The sequence below is a fragment of the Aegilops tauschii genome, chromosome 1, assembly GCF_002575655.3.
Source record: "Aegilops tauschii subsp. strangulata cultivar AL8/78 chromosome 1, Aet v6.0, whole genome shotgun sequence".
Taxonomy (NCBI): domain Eukaryota; kingdom Viridiplantae; phylum Streptophyta; class Magnoliopsida; order Poales; family Poaceae; genus Aegilops; species Aegilops tauschii.
This window is the reverse complement of record NC_053035.3, coordinates 133083662-133097542: the sequence shown is the minus strand read 5'-3', so window position 1 is coordinate 133097542 and position 13881 is coordinate 133083662.

Genomic DNA, 13881 nt, shown 5'->3' with positions numbered 1-13881 from the left:
ACATCTTTATGATCACCCAGTTACATTGTGAAGTTTGATAGCACCCAAGGTATTCCTCCGGTATCTGAGAGTTTCATGATCTCATAGTTGAAGGAATATGTATTTGACATTAAGAAAGGAATAGCAATAAACTGAACGATCATATGCTAAGCTAACAGATGGGTCTTGTCCATCACATCATTCTCCTAATGATGTGATCCCGTTATCAAGTGACGACACATGTCCATGGTTAGGAAACCTTAATTAACCATCTTTGATCAATGAGCTAGTCTAGTAGAGGCTTACTAGGGACACGGTATTTGTTTATGTGTCCACACATGTATTTAAGTTTCCAATCAATACAATTCTAGCATGAATAATAAAACTTTATGATGAATAAGGAAATATAATAATCACAACTTTATTATTGCCTGTAGGGCATATTTCCATAAGTCTCCCACTTGCACTAGAGTCAATAATCTAGATTACATTGTAATGAATCTAACACCCATGGAGTCTTAGTATTGATCTGCTCGTGGAAGAGGCTTAGTCAACGGGTCTGCTACATTTAGATCCGTATGTATTTTGCAAATTTCTATGTCTCCATCCTTGACCTTTGCATGAATGGAGTTGAAGCGTCTCTTGATGTGTTTGGTTCTCTTGTGAAACCTGGATTCCTTCGCTAAGGCAATTGCTCCAGTGTTTTCACAAAAGATTTTCATTGGACCCGATGCACCGGGTATTAAACCCAGATCGGATATGAACTCCTTCATCGAGACTCCTTCATGTGCTGCTTCCGAAGTGGCTATGTACTCCGATTCACACATAGATCCCGCCATGACGCTCTGCTTGGAACTGCACGAACCGATAGCTCCACCATTCAATATAAATGTGTATCCGTTTTGTGACTTAGAGTCATCCGGATCAGTGTCGAAGCTAGCATCGACATAAACATTTACGACGAGCTCTTCGTCACCTCCATAAATGAGAAACATATCCTTGGTCCTTTTTAGGTACTTTAGGATGTTCTTGACCGTTGTCGAGTGATGCACTCCTGGATTACTTTGGTACCTCCCTGCCAAACTTATCGCAAGGCACACATCAGGTCTGGTACACAGCATAGCATACATGATAAAACCTATGGCTGAGGCATAGGGAATGAATTTCATTTTCTCTCTATCTTTTGCCGTTGTCGGGCTTTGAGTCTGACTCAATTTCACACCTTGTAACACAGGCAAGAACCCTTTATTTGACTGATCCATTTTGAACTTCTTGAAAAATTTGTCAAGGTATGTGCTTTGTGAAAGTCCTATTAAGCGTCTTGATCTATCCCTATAGATCTTGATGCCCAATATATAAGCAGCTTCATCGAGGTCTTTCATTGAAAAATTCTTATTCAAGTATCCTTGCTATCCAGAAATTCAATATCATTTCCAATCAATAATATGTCATCCACATATAATATTAGAAATGCTACAGAGCTCCCACTCACTTTCTTGTAAATACAGGATTCACCGTAAGTCTATATAAAACCATATGCTTTGATCACTTCATCAAAGCGTATATTCCAACTCCGAGATGCTTACACCAGTCCATAGATGGATCGCTGGAGCTTGCACACTTTGTTAGCACCTTTAGGATTGACAAAACCTTCTGGTTGCATCATATACAACTCTTCTTTAAGAAATCCACTAAGGAATGCAATTTTGATGTCCATTTGCCAGATTTCATAATCATAAAATGCAGCAATTGCTAACATGATTCGGACAGACTTAAGCATCGCTACGGGTGAGAAAGTCTCATCGTAGTCAACCCCTTGAACTTGTCGAAAACCTTTCGCGGCAAGTCAAGCTTTGTAGATAGTGACATTACCATCAGCGTCTGTCTTCTTCTTGAAGATTCATTTATTCTCAATGGCTTGTCGATCATCGGGAAAGTCCACCAAAGTCAACACTTTGTTCTCATACATGGATCCTATCTTAGATTTCATCGCCTCAAGCCATTTATTGGAATCTAGGCTCATCATAGCTTCTTCATAGTTCATAGGTTCACAATGGTCTAATAACATGACTTCCAGGACAGGATTACCGTACCACTCTGGTGCGGAATGCGTTCTGGTCGACCTACGAGGTTCAGTAGCAACTTGATCTGAAGTTTCATGATCATCATCATTAGCTTCCTCTCTAGTTGGTGTAGGCATCACAGAAATGGTCTTCAGTGATGTGCTGCTTTCCGATTCGAGAGAAGGTACAATTACCTCATCAAGTTCTACTTTCCTCCCACTCAATTCTTTCGAGAGAAACTCCTTCTCTAGAAAGGACCCATTCTTGGCAACAATCTTGCATTCAGATCTATGGTAGAAGGTGTACCCAATAGTTTCCTTAGGGTATCCTATGAAGATGCATTTCTCCGATTTAGGCTCGAGCTTATCAGGCTGAAGCCTTTTGACATAAGCGTCGCATCCCCAAAACTTTAAGAAACGATAGCTTAGGTTTCTTGCCAAACCATAGTTCATACGGTGTCGTCTCAACGGATTTAGATGGCGCCTTATTTAACGTGAATGCGGTTGTCTCTAATTCATAACCCGAAATTGATAGTGGTAAATCGGTAAGAGACATCATAGAACACACCATATCTAATAAAGCATGGTTATGATGTTCGGACACACCATTACGCTGTGGTGTTCTAGGTGGCGTGAGTTGTGAATTCCACATTGTTTTAAATGAAGGCCAAACTCGTAACTCAAATATTCACCTCCACGATCAGATCGTAGAAACTTTATTTTCTTTTTATGATGATTCTCTACTTCACTCTGAAATTCTTTGAACTTTTCAAAAGTTTCAGATTTGTGTTTCATTAATTAGATATACCCATACCTACTCAAATCATGTGTAAAGGTTAGGAAATAATGATACCCGCCGGGTGCCTCAACACTCATCGGACCGCATACATCGGTATGTATTATTTCCAATAAGTCATTAGCTCGCTTCATTGTTCCGAAGAACGAGTTTTAGTCATCTTGCCCATGAGGTATGGTTCGCAAGTATCAAATGATTCATAATCAAGTGATTCCAAAAGTCCATCCGCATGGAGTTTCTTCATGCTCTTTAGAGCAATATGACCTAAACAACAGTACCACAAGTATGTTGCACTATCATTATCAACTTTGCATCTTTTGGCATCAATATTATGAATATGTGTATCACTACGATCGAGATTCAACAAGAATAGACCATACATCAAAGGTGCATGACTATAAAAGATATTACTCATATAAATAGAACAACCATTATTCTCTGACTTAAATGAATAACTATCTCGCAAATGTTCATGCTCAACGCTGGCACTAAATAACAATTACTAAGGTCTAAAACTAATCCCGAAGGTAGATGTAGAGGTAGCTGCCGACGGCGATCACATCGACCTTGGAACCATTCCTGACGCGCATCGTCACCTCGTCCTTAGCCAATCTTTGTTTATTCCGCAGCTCCTATTTTGAGTTACAAATATGAGCAACCGAACCAGTATTAAATACCTAGGCGCTACAATGAGCATTAGTAAGGTACACATCAATAACATGTATATCAAATATACCTTTGTTCACTTTGCCATCCTTCTTATCTGCCAAGTATTTGGGCCAGTCCCGCTTCCAGTGACCATTCCCTTTGAAGTAGAAGCACTCAGTTTTAGACTTGGGTCTAGCTTTGGGCTTCTTCACGGGAGGGACAACTTGCTTTCCATTCTTCTTGAAGTTCCCTTTCTTTCCCTTGCCCTTTTTCTTGAAATTAGTGGTCTTGTTAACCATCAACACTTGATGCTCCTTCTTGATTTCTACCTCCGCGGCCTTAAGCATTGTGAAGAGCTCGGGAATCGTTTTCATCACCCCTTGCATATTATAGTTCATCATGAAGCCTTTGTAGCTTGGTGGTAGTGACTGAAGAACTCTGTCAATAACACTATCAATTGGAAGATCAACTCCCAACTGAGTCAACTGGTTATGATACCCAGACATTTTGAGTATGTGTTTACTGATAGAACTATCACTGGTACAGTGAGGTGCTATACAAACGGTTTTTAACCGCTTTCTGCGACGGTGTTTTGAACCGTCGCCAAGTGAGTGACTGCGATATGGGGGTCCCTCCCACACGACCCAGAAACCGTCAGGGATAGGCCCTCTGGTCAGACATGCTCGGCAAAGTGAGGTGTACATTCCACACAGTCAGTCCAAGGAATACGTTTTCGTTCTTATGTACATCCCACACAGTCAATCCAGGGAAAACTTTTCGGTTCGTATGTACATCCCACACATTCAATCCAGGGAAAACGTTTCCGTTCGTATATACATCCCACACAGTTTTATGTACATGCTCGTCTGTGATATGTGTAACTGTCACACATGCTCTGCCTCGGTTAACTGTTTGCTTTTATTCAACTACATCACACACGATTTGATGAAGAAAACTGTGTGGCATTGGGCTATCCATCACAAGCGCTTTTACTGCTATAATTGTTTGCAAAGTTCCATGACCCATTTAGTAGGTTTATTAGTTTACAATTAATAATTCCAGTATTACGCAAATTCATATTTCATATCGAACAGTTGTTTTCCAATTTTCATATCTGGCACATAAATATATTTTAACATCACAGTACGATAGCTACCTGAAAACCGCACAATACATCATATAGCTAGTTCACCTTCATAAGAACAATATTAGAACAATATATTCATTTCCCTAATCGAGATCATCCAGGCTCGTCTTATCCACCTCTGCTTTCAGTTCAGTAAGAACTTGTTTTGCACTGCCCAACACCATCTTCGCAAAGTCTGATTTAAAAAAATCTGAGCTCATTCTCCACCTTCCTCTTTTTATCCCGCATCTTCAAATATCCTTCAGCATTGACAACACTTTCTCTAAGCCTACCTTTGTTCTCTTCCTCATACATGCTCCAGAGCTTTGCTTGGCACATCTTCAAAGACAGTGGCCACTCTTGATCAACCCACTCCAGGTAAGTACACTTCCGTTCATCCTATAATATTTAAAACTAGATCAGTAACAATTGTAGGGGTAAAATGGGTTTATAGCAACATAGAAAATCACCAATAATTTTTTTGAAAAACTGAAGAAACAGGTTAATTATGACATATCTTCTCAAAAATATCAATGTGCAAATGAATTAATTGCTACAGAGACAACTACCAAATTCTGAAACATCAGAAGCTATAATTAACTACAACAATGCTACAAGTTCTTACTCATGTACTATAAATAACAAATTGAACATTTTATGAGGAAGCTAAATATAACTGCAACAGCATAGCGACAACGTTTCGATGATAGCAAATTGATACTAACAGGTGTGTACATGCACAAATTTAGTAACATAGAACTAATAGCACTAAGGCCGTCCACTATGTATGCCAAAATCGGTGTAAAGACAATTGTGCTACATCTCGCACCGGTGCCCTGCACTAGCGAGCCGATGCAGCGGAAAAAAATCAGGGACCCGGACTCCGGAGCACCTAGTTTCTCCTATGCCCAGTTCCTTCATGCAATAAAGATTTAGTATTTTACTGCTTGGCCGCTCGGATGTGTGGACTAAAGTTGGCTGCACAAACTGCTGAAGCGGTGCCAAATAATTTTCTGATGGCACCACTGATGAGATGGCAACATTTTTAGATACTAGGTACAAACTGTGACACTGTCTTAACATCGAGAATAACATAGCGCAGTGACAGTGTCTGAATCACATCTAACAAATGATTGTAACAACGAAAGTGGGACTAACCTTCTCTGCACATGCCAGAAACTTCCTCCCACTGTCCACAGATTCAAACGCAACTAGCTTCACGCATGGAGATTGATGGTGACAACGAGCAGACAGATCTTCAGCCACCCCGCCCCATTCGTTGCAACTGATGGTCCTAGGCAGCTACAAGAGGAATAAATGACTCAAATTGATCACCGGGTTAAAATCCTTCATTCCAACTCATAGCCTGAGAGAGAGAAGAGAGGCATACCCGGGTGGTGAAGGAGTCGTCGTCGGAGGAGGAACCGCCGGAGAGATCACTGAAGAAGACCATGGCAACCCCGACAGTAGGATGCGAGACGGCGAGAGAGAGGAAGCAGCTATAGCTTAGGAAGGAAGGAGGAAACAGGGGAAATGCGACTTGTGGTGGGGGAGAAAAAGGGGGTGGGGAAGGGGGAGGGGGTAGATATTTCGGCGGCAGGCTAAAAATTTTGAAATGTGGAGGGAAACTTTGTGCGTGGTGCCGCTGGATACCATTCGCTTTGAACGATTGTGTGCATAGCCAACGATTCTTCTGCTTTACGCGCATGGGATGAGTTTGACAATTCAACTTTTTGGTGGAAATTTTCCTAGGTACTGTCCTCATCCACGTCATTGCATAATTTAACATGGCTTGCTAATTTGGGCACACAAAAGAGCGTACAGCACACAGACCACACTTACTGGATCAAGCAATTTTAGTAATTAAACAGAGCCAGTTGACCTAAACATTGCTCTAACAAAAGAACAACATTAAAAACAAAGCCTAAGTACGCATAATTTTAACAAATCCGCCGCCGCGCCGGCCTATGCATCGCCGGTGTGAGATGAGACGTCGATGACTTGTCATGGCGACATGCTGATAACCCACAAGTATAGGGGATCGCAACAGTTTTCGAGGGTAGAGTATTCAACCTAAATTTATTGATTCGACACAAGGGGAGCCAAAGTATACTCTCAAGTATTAGTAGCTGAGTTGTCAATTCAACCACACCTGAAAGACTTAATATCTGCAGCAAAGTATTTAGAAGCAAAGTAGTGTGGAAGTAACGGTAACGGTGGCAGAAGTAATAGTAGCAGTTTTGTAGCAATTGTAACAGTGGCAACGACAAAGTAACGTAGCAAAGATCAATATGTGAAAATCTCGTAGGCAATGGATCAGTGATGGATAATTATGTCGAATGGCATTCATCATGCAACAGTTATAACCTAGGGTGACACAAAACTAGCTCCAATTCATCAATATAGTAGGCATGTATTCTGAATATAGGCATACGTGCTTATGGAAAAGAACTTGCATGACATATTTTGTCCTACCCTCCCGTAATGGAAACTAAGGGATATTAAGGCCTCCTTTTAATACAAAATGGGACCAAAGCATTAGCACTTAGTGAATACATGAACTCCTCAAACTACGGTAATCACCGGAAAGAATCCCAATTATTGTCACCTTGGGGGTATGCGCATCATAACTCGTAATAGGTGCCTACAACTGGAAGATAGGATAAAGAACACAAATATCTCATGAAAACATAATAGGTTCATATCTGAAATCATGGCACTTGGGCCCTAGTGACAAGCATTAAGCATAGCAAAGTCATAGCAACATCAATCTCGTAACATAATGGATACTAGGGTTCAAACCCTAACAAAACTAACTCGATTACATGATAAATCTCATCCAACCCATCATCATCCAGCAAGCCTACGATGGAATTACTCACGCACAGCGGTGAGCATCATGAAATTGGTGATGGAGGAAGGTTGGTGATGATGATGGCGACGGATCCCCCTCTCCGAAGCCCCGAACGAACTCCAGATCTGCTCTCCCGATGAAGAACAGGAGGTGGAGGCGGCTCCGTATCGTAAAATGCGATGAATCCTTCTCTCTGTTTTTTTCTCCCCGAACGTGAATATATAGAGTTGGAGTTAGGGTCGGGGGTTCTCCAGGGGACCCACAAGGCAGGGGGCGCACCCAGGGGGGTAGGGCGTGCCCCCCACCCTTGTGGTTAGCTGGTGGGTCCCCTCTGGTTAATTCTTTCGCCAGTATTTTTATTTATTCCAAAAAAATTCTCCATAAATTTTCAGGTCATTCCCAGAACTTCTATTTCTGTACAAAAATAACACCATGGAAATTCTGCTGAAAACAACGTCAGTCCGGGTTAGTTCCATTCAAATCATGCAAATTAGAGTCCAGAACAAGGGCAAAAGAGTTTGGAAAAGTAGATACGATGGAGACGTATCAATTCCCCCAAGCTTAACCCATTGCTTGTCCCTAAGAAACTCAGTTGACAAACTGAAAGTGATAAAGAAAAACTTTTACAAACTCTGTTTGATCTTGTTGTTGCAAATATGTATAGCCAGCATTCAGGTTTTCAGCTAAGATTATGAACTAACCATATTCACAATAACATTTAGGTCTCACATTTACTCATATCAATAGCATAATCAACTAGCGAGTAATAATAATAAATCTCGGATGACAACACTTTTCCAAAACAATCATGATATGATATAACAAAATGGTATCTCGCTAGCCCTTTCTGAGACTGCAAAACATAAATGTAGAGCACCCCTGAAGATCAAGGACTGACTAGACATTGTAATTCATGGCAAAAGAGATCCAGTCACAGTCATACTCAATATCAATTAATAGCCAAGCATATGAATGACAGTGGTGCTCTCTAACTGGTGCTTTTTATAAGAGGATGATGACTTAGCAATAAAAGTAAATAGATAGGCCCTTCACAGAGGGAAGCAGGGATTTGCAGAGGTGCCAGAGGTCGAGCTTTTTGAAACAGAGATGAGTATAATTTTGAGCGGTATGCTTTCATTGTCAACATAACAACCAAGAGATCTCGGTATCTTCCATGCTAGATACATTATAGGCGGTTCCCAAACAGAATGGTAAAGTTTTGACCCCCCTCCACCAACAAGCACACTCCACGGCTGGCCCGGAACAACGGGTACCGTCCATACCAACAACAGTCCTGGGGGAGTTTTGTTTGAAATTATATTTTGATTTGATTTCGAGCATGGAACTGGGCATCCCGATTACCAGCCACTTTCTCGCGAATGACACGTGAATCAACACTCATCGTGAGAATAATCCACCTAGCATGGAAGATACTGACAGCCCCCGGTCGCTACATGAGCGATTCGAGCATACAAAACAGATTATTATTTGAAGGTTTAGAGTTTGGCACATGCAAATTTACTTGGAACGGTAGGTAAATACCGCATATAGGTAGGTATGGTGGACTCATATGGAACAACTTTGGGTTTACGGAAGTGGATGCACAAGCAGTATTCCCGCTTAGTAAAAGTGAAGGATAGCAAAAAGATTGAGGAGCGACCAACTAGAGAGTGACAACAGTTATAAACATGCATTGAGATTAACCAACATTGAGTGCAATCATGAGTAGGATATAAATCACCATGAACATAAATATCATGGAGTCTATGGCGATTTTGTTTCAACTACATGCGTGAACATGTGCCAAGTCAAGCCACTCGAATCATTCAAAGGAGGATACCATCCTATCATACTACATCACAACCATTTTAAAAGCATGTTGGCCCACAAGGTAAACCATTATAAACTCCTAGCTAATTAAGCATGGCATGAGTAACTATAATCTCTAATTGTCATTGCAAACATGTTTCATTCATAACGGGCTGAATCAAGAATGATGAACTAATCATATTTCGAGTTCATACAAGCTTTTCCTCATCACAATCATTTCATCAAATATCGTCATTATTGCCTTTCACTTGCACGACCGAACGGCGTGGATAATAATAATAGTGCGCATGCATTGGACTAAGCTGGAATCTGCAAACATTTATTCAAAGGAGAAGACAAGGTAATATGGGCTCTTTGTTAGATCAACAATAATGCATATGGGAGCCACTCAACATTTTCATCATGGTGTTCTCTTCTCGACCCAAAGAAAGGGAAAAAAAAGAATTTCAAAGAAACACACTGAAATATTTTGGAGTTTTTGTTTTTTTGAAGAAAGTAAAACAAGAACGAGAAAAACTATTTACATGGGAAAGCTCCCAACAAGCAAAAGAAGAACGAGAAATCTTTTTGGGTTTTCTTTAATACTACTACTAAACAAGGATAGAAAGAAAAACTAAAAAGAAGCTACAACTAATTTTTTTTGGATTTTCTCAAAGTTTTTCAAACACAGAAGAAGAAAGTGAGAAAAAGAAATAAACTAGCATGGATAATACAATGAAAAAGTATGAACATCGACAACTAGAATGAGTGTGTGAACATGAATGTAATGTCGGTGAGAAATACGTACTCCCCCAAGCTTAGAGTTTTTCCCTAAGTTGGCCTATGCCCACAGATCAAAGTAGCCCTCTCCTGGGTACTGAGGAGGATCCTAAGGGTTCCACTGGTTAGCGAGCTCCTGTGGCTCCCACTGATAAATAGACTCCTCATACGGATCAAGTGATGGTTCTGGCTCAGGAACTGGGGATCGCGTCTGCTCCCAGTATGCATAAATGTCCTCGGGCATGATGAGGTACCTACCTGAATGAATATCGAACAAAGAAGGTGCAGGCAAAGTAATAATCTGACAAGTACCCTGACTGTACACTAGGTTATAGAGGAGCCTCTTGTCATCATCTTTAGAAATATAATCATGTGCTACCATACTATCATAGTCCAAATATCTGGTGGGTAGTAGAGTTTCTTCCCTTTCATCTAGCCTAATGGGTATCTCAAAATGTTTAGCAAGGCGGGAGGCATAAATACCTCCGAAGATGGGACCCCTCGAACGGTTTAAACTCAACCGTCGAGCAACCATAGCGCCCAAAATAAAAGTTCTATCACAAAGCAAAGCATGGCGCAAAATAGCAAGGTCAGGGGCACTGAGGCCTCCACTCTCCCCATGACCAATCAAACATCTCCCCGCAAATAATGAATAATAACATAAAGCAGGAAAATGTAAGCTAGCCACTCTCGCTTCCGACACCCCCCTCTCTTCCCCTACGGTAACTTCATCAATAAAATCTCCCACATCTCTAGGACGTGGTTCACTGACGCTGCCCTCATAAGGTAATTTGCAAACATTGCAAAAATCATAAAGACTCATTTTCTTAGGCACATCATATAAGTGAAATTCTACCATAGGAGGATCTTCCCTATAAAGAAAGTGAAAATTTTGCACAAAGGTATTAGTGAGTAGGAGGTATTGGTCACACTTATCATGGAGGAAGTCGGTGATGCCTGCATTCTCCGCCAAATAATAGAAATCCTCATAAATACCAGCCGGCCTCAAGAATGCATCATTTGGCCATTCACACGGCCGAACCTTCGTGGTGCGAGGAAGGTTGTACTTGGGCTTCTTTTTCTCCTCATTCTAATTTTCTTTAGAACCCCGGCTTGTAGCCTCTCAACCATCTTTTCATCATTTATTTTCTCTAAAAATTTCTGAAATTTTAGTGACTCAAAAATAAAAGTGAACCAAACTCAAGAAAATTGATAGCAACTACTCCTACCAGTGCCTAGAGACTATATCATGCATCAAAACTACTTTGGACCATATAAATTTGACATGCAAGCTCAAGAACAAGGTCACCACAGCAGCAAAAAATTGCAATATATAAAGCACGAGAACAAAAACTAATTGGACCATTGGAGGAGTCACATACCGAAGGACAATCCCCCAAAACAGTTTTGCAAATGGAGCTTTGCACAAGGAGATCCAAAATGGCAGCAAGATGAGCAAGAACACGGGTTTGAGCAACAGGATGATTTTTTCTGGAGGAAGACGAAGTGGATGGGTGCTGGAATAAGTGAGGGGGGCTCACGTGGGACCCACAAGCCACCAGGACGCACCTTGGGGGGTGGGTGCGCCCCCAAGGCTTGCGGTCCACTGGTGCAGCCCCCTGGTGTGTTTTCAGTACCAAAAATTCTCAAATATTGTATAAAAATCATACTAAATTTTCAGGGCATTTGGAGAACTTTTGTTTTTGAGACAATTTTTATTGCACGGATAAATCAGAAAACTGACGGATAATACTTTTTTGCTTTATTTATTCTAAATAACAGAAAGTAAAAAGTAGGTACAGAAAGTTGTGTTTTCTAAATTCGTCCATATCATGCCCATAAAAAAGAATCCATTAACAAGGTTGATCAAGTCTTATTAACAAACTTTTTCCGAATGACATGAAATTGGAGAACTTTTGAATAACACTAGGTTACCTCAACGGGGATATGCATGTCCCCAACAATAAGAATATCATATTTCTTTTTGACAGAAGGAAGAGGGAATTCAAAACCTCCAATAACAATAGTTGAAAATTTTCCAATAGAATTGATGCTATTCATTTGAGGTTGTTTCTTTGGAAAGTGTACTGTATGCTCATTACCATTAACATGAAAAGTGACATTGCCCTTGTTACAATCAATAACAGCCCCTGTCAGCGTGTTATCGATTTTAGATGGCCTTAAGCCATATTTATTGTAATAAGTTCTCTATTGAGACATTCGATGTAATAAGTGTGTGATTGCTACTCTGTTATAAATCCTTAAGTACTGTGCGTGTCAGCATTACCGATCCAGGGATGACACTGATGCACAGAGATCAGACTGTTTGATGTCTGGTCGCTTCAAGATGGCATCAGAGCACACGCTGACTGTAGGACACGACCACTAAGCTAAAACCTAGATCACGACTCTCTTCTCATTTCCGACTCATCTCCATTTTCTACTCTTTAGGATGGCGGATGCAAGGAACAAGTTCACTCAACCGGATGAAGATACACCTTTTGGACGACACTTGAAGGAAGTCACTAGGTACCTGAACATCGGAATACCAAGCTTCACCGGGACCTACAACGCCACTATACCAGAAGAGGACGCTGGATGATTCAAGATCAAGTTCCAGGAAGGACATTCACGCCAGTCACTGAGCCCATAGAGTTTTCCTTTGATGCACCAACCTGGAGTCTAGGAAAGAACATGGCAGCCCACATCACCATGGGACGCATTGGAGAAGTTTACCACAAGGATCTCAAGGATACTCTCTACCAGATTTGTGGGCGCCGAGATGAGCAATGTGAGATGATCGGCACCAGGAAGGATAGATTTATTGTAGCTTTCACCCAGGAGTTAAACCAGCACATTCGTCGCCAGGAGAACCAGATGTGCGCAGGCATGATAGATATGAAGAAAGCAATTACCAGGATCACGGAGCTGGAGGAAGAACTCAAGTCTACACGCGATGGATACGAGGAGGAAATGACGATACTCGTGGAGAAGAATGACGATCTGACAAGGAAGCTGGGAGTATTCATGGGAGACCCCGCGCCAGGAGGAGAATACGATGATTCCACCTGCCCGGAGAACTACATCATCATCGACGGCACCGACTCGGACCCCGACGAAAGCGATAATGACTTTGTTGATGAAGCTGGAGCAGATATTATGGAGTCTTCCACCGATCAATTTTTCTAGTCGACCACCATATCAGTAGTAGAATTCCCCCATGTATATAGTATAGTCCGAGCACTTTTGTAACGATAGTTAGACCGATTGTATGCCCTTGTTTGAATTGATTGAAGAGATATGCTTGTGTTTGTCTCATGTGCATATGGGTAGTGTTTTCCCCCTAGACCTCATTCTACTCTGTTTTCTCACCTTTTCTAAACCCAACAGATGTCCCCGAGATGCGACAATGGATTTGCTTTCCTGCCGGAGCTCACTCAGTTGATCTAGCAGTAGAATGCATTGATGCAGATACTAGTCCAGAATCAGAATCAGGGGAACAACAACAACCCACCGCCACCACATGTTGATCACTTAGTATTACCGATCCAGGGATGACACTGATGCACAGAGATAAGACTGTTTGAGGTGTGGTCGCTACATTTTATTTGTAACAATCTCCTTCATATACTTAGCATAAGGAGACATTTTCAGAATATTAGTCAAACGCATACGCAAAAAGACGGGTCTAAGCATTTCAACAAAGCGCTCAAAATCCTCATCATCCTTTTTCTTGGATGGTTTAGGAGGAAAGGGCATGGGTTTCTGAACCCATGGTTCTCTTTCTTTACCATGTTTCCTAGCAATGAAGTCTCTCTTAGCATAAC